The sequence below is a fragment of the Elephantulus edwardii genome, unplaced genomic scaffold (assembly GCF_000299155.1).
Source record: "Elephantulus edwardii isolate Elephantulus edwardi_28Jun2011 unplaced genomic scaffold, EleEdw1.0 scaffold00133, whole genome shotgun sequence".
Classification (NCBI taxonomy): domain Eukaryota; kingdom Metazoa; phylum Chordata; class Mammalia; order Macroscelidea; family Macroscelididae; genus Elephantulus; species Elephantulus edwardii.
Genome location: NW_006399883.1, coordinates 1,067,546 through 1,075,862, shown reverse-complemented (window position 1 = coordinate 1,075,862; position 8,317 = coordinate 1,067,546).

Sequence of the window (8,317 nt, the reverse complement as noted above, 5' to 3'; positions counted from 1 at the left end):
TTAAAAAATGTACTGTTGGCTAGAACCGTATGAAGAATTTTTGCACCCATATTCATTAAAAATATTGTTCTGTCCCAGCTATTCCACTGCTTGAAATATACCCCAAGAGAATGAGAACTGAGGGACAAATGGAGATTTGTACACCAGTGTTTATAGCAGCATTATTCACCATCGCAGGAACATGGAAACAGCCTAGATGCCCAATCGTAATTGAATGGATTGAGAAATTGTGGTATAGCCAATTAATGGAATACTATGTAGCACTCAGGAGCAATGATTTTGAAAATCACTACCTAACTTGGGAGGCACTGGAGAATATTACGCTAAGTGAATTAGCTCAGTCCCATGAAGATAAATTCTGTATAAGACCATTACTGTAGAAATAGAAAGATAATTGATAAAGATACATGAGAATCCAAGGATGGGAGGATAAGAGCAGAGGGGTGAGGATGGGCAGGGGGGTAATCATAGAGTCTTACAATTTGATGGGTAGAGGGAAGAGTGGGTAAAAAAATGGGAAAGATCCAATGTGGAAAAACAATGTGTAAGAATTTTGTAAGCAAATCAGTATAAAATAAAAAAATTATTAAAAAATAGTATGGTAAATGACAGGAAATTCAAACAACAATGGCTTAAAAATTATATATTTATATATAAATTTTTTCTTTCCTTTTTTTGGTAATGTCTTTGCCTGATTTTGGTATTAGGGTTATGCTTGCTTCATAGAATGAGTCTGATAGTGTTCCTTCTTTTTTTATTTTTTAAATAATTTAAGAAGTATTGGTGATAGAGCTTCTCTGAATTTCTGGTAAGATTCAGCTGTGAAGCCATTTTATCTGGGACTGCTTTGGGGAGGGAATGTTTTTAGGATTTGCTCAATTTTTTTCTTTTGTGGTAAGTCTGTTCAATTGTTCTACCTCTGTTTGTTTCATTCTAGGTGGGGTGTGAGTTTCAAGGAATTTGTCCATTTCCTCTAGATTTTTAAATTTATCATAATATAACTTTTCATAATATTCTAATATTATTGATTTAATCTCATTTGGTTCTGTTGTGATGATACGTCTATCATTTCTTATTTGAGTTATTTGAGTCTTTTTTTTTTTAGGTTGGTCTATTTCATTAACTCTTTCAAAGAACCAGTTCCTTTTGTTGATGGTTTAATGTTTTTCTGTTTTCTATCTCATCGATTTCAGCTGTTATTTCTTTTCTTCTAGATACGGTGAGGTTAAATTCTTGTTCTTTTTCTATACAATCAAAGTTTTGATTTAGGTCATTAATTTTGCTTCTTCTCTATTTTTATGTGTTTGCCTATTTCTATTATCTTCCCCCACAAGGACTACTTTCACTCTAGCCTAGAGGTTTTGGCATGTTGTGTTTTATTATTATTTGTTTCAAGGAACTTTTTGTTTTTATATTGTTTATTATTTTTTGCCTGTACCATCAAATCAGATCTGACTGGTACAGGAGGAGATTGTCCCTCCTTCTCCAGCAGAGCATCTGGTGGATTTGAACCACATACCTCTGGGATTTCAGTACAGCTTCTTACCACTAGGCCACCAGAGCTCCCTTCAAGGAACTTTTTAATTTAATTTTCAGTAGTTGGAAAATATGGAATTGGTTATAGATATGCATGTGGATATAGAAAGATAGAATTTTGTAAAATCAATGATTGATTGCAAATACATTTTGTAAGAAACACAAACAGCAACTATAAACATGGACCTCATATTAGGGACTACATAGGAATCAGATTAATTTCATCTGTGGAAAAAATTATTGGAGAAAATATTAGTTGTGGAAACTAGGCCAGGTGTAGATTGTAAAATAGACCATCAAAGTACTCACACACAAGTTAAAACTGAAACTAAAGAAAATGAAAGCAAATACACAAGAACCAAAATTTGACATTAAGTTTAGCCCATCTGAATTTAAAAACCTTCTCAAAAACAGTTTTAAGGCCTTTAACGACCAGATGAGCTGTGGGATGATATCAAGAATTTCATTCATATGCTAAGTCTTGGGAAACCTTGAGAGATATGTGACATTGGAGTAATAGAAGAAATTTGGTATTGTTATGTGACACACTGGACATAACTCTTATGTCAGAACATATCAGGGTGGTCAGCAAGTATTTTCAGTGTATGATTAATACAATCGATCATGGAATCTAAAAATAAGAATGTCATTCTTGAAGAATGAAAAAGGTCATTACAAAGGACAAAGAAGATGAAGATGGATATAAAAAGAGATACTAAATATTACACTAGAATACTACAAAGCAAAATTAAAGTTTACAGAGTGACAAAGTTTACAATAACTCTAAACCCTGCATTAACCTGAACCAATCTCATCATCTCTGACAGACTTAATCCCATTTCTTCAGTCACTGAGTCAATCCATTTCATTCAGGTTCTTCCTTTTCTGTGCTGTCCCTCTACCCATTCAAGTATGATGTCATTCTCCAAGGATTGTACCTCCTGTTCTTGTGTCTAAAGTATGTGAGATGGAGTTTCAAACCTTGTCTCTATCTGTCTATTCTTCTTCTATCATCCTTAGTCGCTGTTCAACACTCTGATTAATAGCAAGTACTTGTGAAGACCGTGGCCATACTGACATTGTTGTTCTTCAGTACTTTAGAGAGGTCCCTGACAGCAGATTTTCCCAATGCAATTAATCTTTTGATTTCCTAACTTCTGGTGCCAAGAGTGCTGATTATTGAACCAAGTAAGCTGAAGTTGTTAGCAATCACAATCTCTTCTCCATCTATCATGAAGATGCCAATTGGCCCAGTGATAAGAATCTTTGCCTTCTTGGTGTTAATCTTCAATCCATATTGAAGACTACAGTTCTTGACCTTCTACAGCAAACACCACATGTCCTCCTCAGTTTCAGGCAAGCAGAGTTGTGTCATGTGCATAACCAGGTTGTTGATGAATCTTCAATCCTGATGCCAAATTCATCTTCATAAAGTCCAGCCTCCTCTATGATATGTTCTGCATTTACATTGAAAAAGTATGGAGATAGGATGTATCCCTGACTCATACCTTTCCTGATTCTGAACCATACAGTGTTTCCTTGCTCTGTTCTGACGACTGCCTCCTGGTTTAAGTTTCATATAAGCACAATCAAGTGTTCCGGGATTCCCATTCCTCTCAGAGTTAGCCATAGTTTTTTGTGATCCACACAGTCAAATGTCTTTGCATAGTCAATGAAACACAGATAGTCATTCCTCTGGTACTCTCTGCTCTCAGCCAAGCTGTCCACGACAAGCCAAGCTAGTGCCCTGGCATCTGCAGAACTCAGCTTATATTTCTTGTAGTTCTCTGTCAATGTGCTTTTCCAGTCATTTCAAGATAAACTTCAGCAGAGTATTGCTTGTATGGGATATTAGTGTTATTGGTCGATAATTTCCATACTCTGTTGGATCACTTTTTTTTTAATGGGACTACTTAGGGTCGCTATAATTCATAGGTGACTCGATGGCATGTAACAACACCACCACACCCATAGATAAAAGAGTAAGATGTAATTTCAGTAATTATAAGTACTTTTAGTGGATTCTGCCAGATTGTTTTTATTGCATTTTTTTATATTATTGAGGAAGCTCTGGTGGCTGATAATGCAAAGGTGCATGGTTTGAATTTACCAGCTGCTCCATGAGAGAAAGACAGGTAATCTCCATCTCCTTCTGTGTGATTTTCTGTCTGTAAAAACCCAATAGAGGATAAGCTTAAGTCAGTTCTGTCTTGATATTATAGCACCATCACTACTAGAACATTATTAAAGACAAAGTTCTGGTAGACTAGTGGTAGAGAATCTACCAGCTGCTTTTGAGGAGAAAGATAGCCAATCTCCTCCTCTGTGATTTACAGCCTTTGAAAACTGGCTGTTGGGTCAGCTATTAGTCACATCCAACTCAATGATGTATAAAAATACTCAGCAACAATTTTATTAAATCTAAATGTGTGACAAGTTGGAATTAAAAAACCAAAAGTGAAGAACACACTCTACATTGTTCAAGTTAAAAAAACAAAATCATTCAAACCTCAAGTTGAAATACTGAAGTATTTTATGGGAAAAATTCTAGACTGATGTATGAAACACCAAAAGAAGATGAAAGGGCTACATAGTGTCACTGTACTAAAAAGAATTGGTTGACATTGAATTGTTTCAGAAAATCACATATGATCAGGAAACAATGGTAATGAAGGAAGAGTTCAGGACTTGTTGGAATACTAGAAGACATATTTCAACAAACAGGGGCAGCCCTATGTGTGCTCTCTAACTTACAGCAGACCATCTGTCTGAAAGGGACTACTACTTATTTCCATTCCAATAAAAAGAGGATCCAATGGAATGTGGAAATTATAGAACAAGATAATTAATACCAAATAAAAGTAAAATGTTATTGAAAATTATTAAACAAATTAAAACCACTGAAACAGTATATCCACAGGAACTGCCATTTACGTAAACTGGATTCATGGAAAGTCCAGCTCTACAACAGGTTTAAGAGTGAGGAATTAGAGATACTTGAGAAAAGAAAGACACAGCATAGTTGGGGAGCAAGGGTTGAAAGACTTGAAAAAATCTTAAGGATTTTATTCAGTACAAGCAAAGCTTTTAAGCAAAATCTTCAGATAATTAACAATATAACATAAGACAGATGGTAGCAGGTATAGCAGGGAGAGCAAACATTTCCTCAAGAGCATTCTTTCAGTATAAACAGTTACCAGCAGATTTACAAGGGATATATTCCCAGTGTTGTCTCCCAAGGCTTTGTTCCAGCTAGCCTGAAGGTTTTCCAGTTCCCAAGCTGTGGTCAGTCACCTGGTGGCCTATTATCAGGAACATCAGATTCTGTTTGTAAGTTTGACATGCCCTAGAGCATCCACTGTTCATTTCTTTTCACTCCACAGATTCATAAGTGATTGGAATGAGTCATGTCAGATAATTCTTACCCCAAAGTAGGGAATACCGAATACCAGAGAAAAAACTGTTCATGTTTTAGTCACTTTTCAAAGGCATTTTACTGTGTGGATAACAAATTATGAATAGTATAGAGAACAACAGGAATTCCAAAATATTTGTACACCTGAAAAGCAGACACATAGACCAATAAAACATTGTCCAAACACCACTAGGAAATACTGTACGGCTTAAAAACAGGAAAGATGTGTGTCAGGGTTGTATCTTGTCAACTCAAAATAGGTAATTAGAATCTCCAGCTACTCTATGTAAGAATGGGCTATATCCTCCTGTGAGATTTATAGCTTCTGAAAACCCATTAGAGAATCAGCTATGAATTGGTTCAAACTCCAAGACTCACAACAATAACAAAAATAATTCAATCTATATTCTTAGAACATAATCCAGGATGATGGATTATATGAAAAAAACATGTGGCATCAGGATTGGAGGAAGATTCATCAACAACCTGCCATATGCAGGTAGCACAACCTTGCTTCCAGAAAGTGAAGAAGACTTGAAATACCTACTGAGGAACATCAAAGACTCCACGCAGATTTCAATACGCATTACATCTCAACATCAAGAAAACAAAGATCTTCACATCTTTACCAATAGGCAACATCATAGTAGTTGGAGAAAAGATTTAAGTTGTCAACAAATTCATTTTACTTGGATAGACAATCAAAGGCCATGGTAGCAGCAGACACAAAACCAAGAGACATGTTGCATGGGGTGGGGGGAGGGGGTGGAAGGGGAATAAATTGTCAAGGAACTCTCTAAGGTGCCAAAAGGAAAAAATTTAGGTTTAAAACCTAGAATGTACTTGATCTAAGACATAATCTTTTCAATTGTTCCCTATTAATCTGAAAATTGGGCAATGAATAAAGAAGAGCAAAGAATTGGTACCTTTGAATTGTGGTATTAGCAAAGAGTATTGGATATTCCATGGACTACAAAAAGAATAAACAAGTCTGTTTTACAGGAAGTGCAACCAAGATGTTCCTTAGAGGCAAGGATGGTGAAACTTTGTCACACTTATTTTTTGCCAGGAGAGGCCAATATTTGGAAAAAAGACATCATTCTGCGAAAAGTAGAGTAGGGAGAGAAAGACCTTTAATAAATGGATTGACAGAGTGACTAGGACATTGGGCTTAAGCATGACAGAGACCATGATGGTGTAGGGTAGGGGAAAGTTTAGATATTTCTTTAATAGAGACTCTATGAGTGCTCTCTGGTGGCCTAATGAAAAAGGTTGTGCTGCAATCCCAAAGACACACAGTTCAAGGCCACTAGCTGCTCTGTGGGAGAAGGATGGTTCATATCCTTCTGTGCAATTAATTGTCTCTGAAAACCCACTGGAGGGTCAGCTATGGTTGATTCCTACTCTACAATACACAGCAACAACAACAACGTGATAATTGACTGGATGACACCTTACAACGACATATTAATGTCATTTTTAATAAATTACAGAAATATTTTTAATCATTATAAGTAAGCTATATTTTCAGACACACTGTAATCCTCAAACTGATATAATAGCTCTTTCATATTTGGAGATGTAACTGACAGCAGATTTCCTCAATACAATGTTTCTTGATCTTCTGACTGTTGGTGATACAAGCCATATGAAATCATTGATGGCTTTGATCCTTTCTCTATCATTATGTTATCTTGTTTGTCACAAGGTGATGACTTTTGTTTTCCTGATTTTGAGATATAATCCAGAGAAGGCTATAGTTCTTGATCTTCTGAAGCAAGCATTTCAAGTCCTTCTTACCTTCAGCAAGCAAAGATTTTTCATCTGCATAATGCCAGTTGTTCATGGGTCTTCCTCCGATCCTGATTCTACGTCCTTCGTTAGAGTCCAGCTTCACAAATTATTTGCTCAGCGAGAAGATTGATCAAGAATGGAGAAAGGATACATCCCGACACGCACTTTTCCTGCTTTAAACCATGCTGTGTTCCCTTGCTCCATTCAGACAACAGCTTTTTGAGCAAGATACAGATTTTGCATAGGCAGTAATAAGTTTTCTGGGATTCCTATTCTTCTCAATATTAGACATAAGTTTTTTGTAATCCACAGTCAAATGCTTTTACATAGTCAATAAAACACAAATAAACATTCTTTTGCCCATCAACAAACAAATGGATAGAGTAGGTCTGGTATATTCACACAAAGAACTCATGAAATAGTATACAAAAGGGATGAACTTGGAGGGCATTATGCTGATTGAAATATCTCAGTCACAAAAAAACAAATATTTCATAGTGCCACTGTTGTAAAATGGGACTGACATTGAGGTTGAGGGGAGAATGAGAAAGAGGGGATAAATAATGTATACTGCATTGAAATAGATAAGGGAGAGAACTGTTTAAAAGCGATATATGATTAGGTATTATTATCATGACAGGAGTCCAGTGGAGTGCACTTGGGGGAAGGGAATGTATAATAATAAAAAAAATTTTTCTTTTACTTTTCAAAGAGAAGAGTGAATTGAAGGTGAGGGGTTGGTAGGGAGAAAAATGCAACAATGAATGAATGGAAATTCAAAGTCTCTGTAAACGTTCATTAAAATGCATAATAATAATAATAATAAAGAATTATCTACTCATTCTTGTCCTATACTCACCCACCATATCTGTTCCCCTCATTCTGTTCTATAACCTTACTATCTTTTTCTTGGCCACATATAGTATTTGTTATTTGAAATCCGTGATATTTCACTCAACAGAATAGCTTCCAGACTCACTCATTTTGTGCAGTGTTTCACAAGTTCATTGTTCTTCAAATCTGTGTAATATTCAAGGTCTGATTGTACCAGGTTCTCTGTCAGTTCATTGGTTGATAGACACTTGGACTGTTTCCATATTTTTATTATTATGAATAATTCTGCAATAAACATGGGTATGCACACTTGTCTTTATGTTACAGACCTGATTTCTTTACTGTTTATTTTACTAGTTTTCCAAAGTCCAATGACATCAGTCTAGAGATTATGGTGTACCTAATCTGGGCCTTGGTCTTCCCAGTTACTTGCTATGAGATCGGAATGGTGACTAAGGATGATAGAGGAAGAATCAATGCCTTTGAGTTGTGGTGCTGGAGAAGAGTATTGAACATATCATGGACTGTCAAGAGAACAAACATGTCTGTCTCAGAGAGGGTGAAACCAAGTTTCTCCTTACAGGCAAGGATTTTAAAGCTCTATCTCTTATACTTCGGGAATGTGACCAGGAAAGACCAGTCCTTGGAGAGAGAGGAAGACCTCTGATGAGATGGATTGAAATAGTAACTGGTATAATGGAGATAAATGTTTGAAATCAGTGAGACTGAATCGAGATA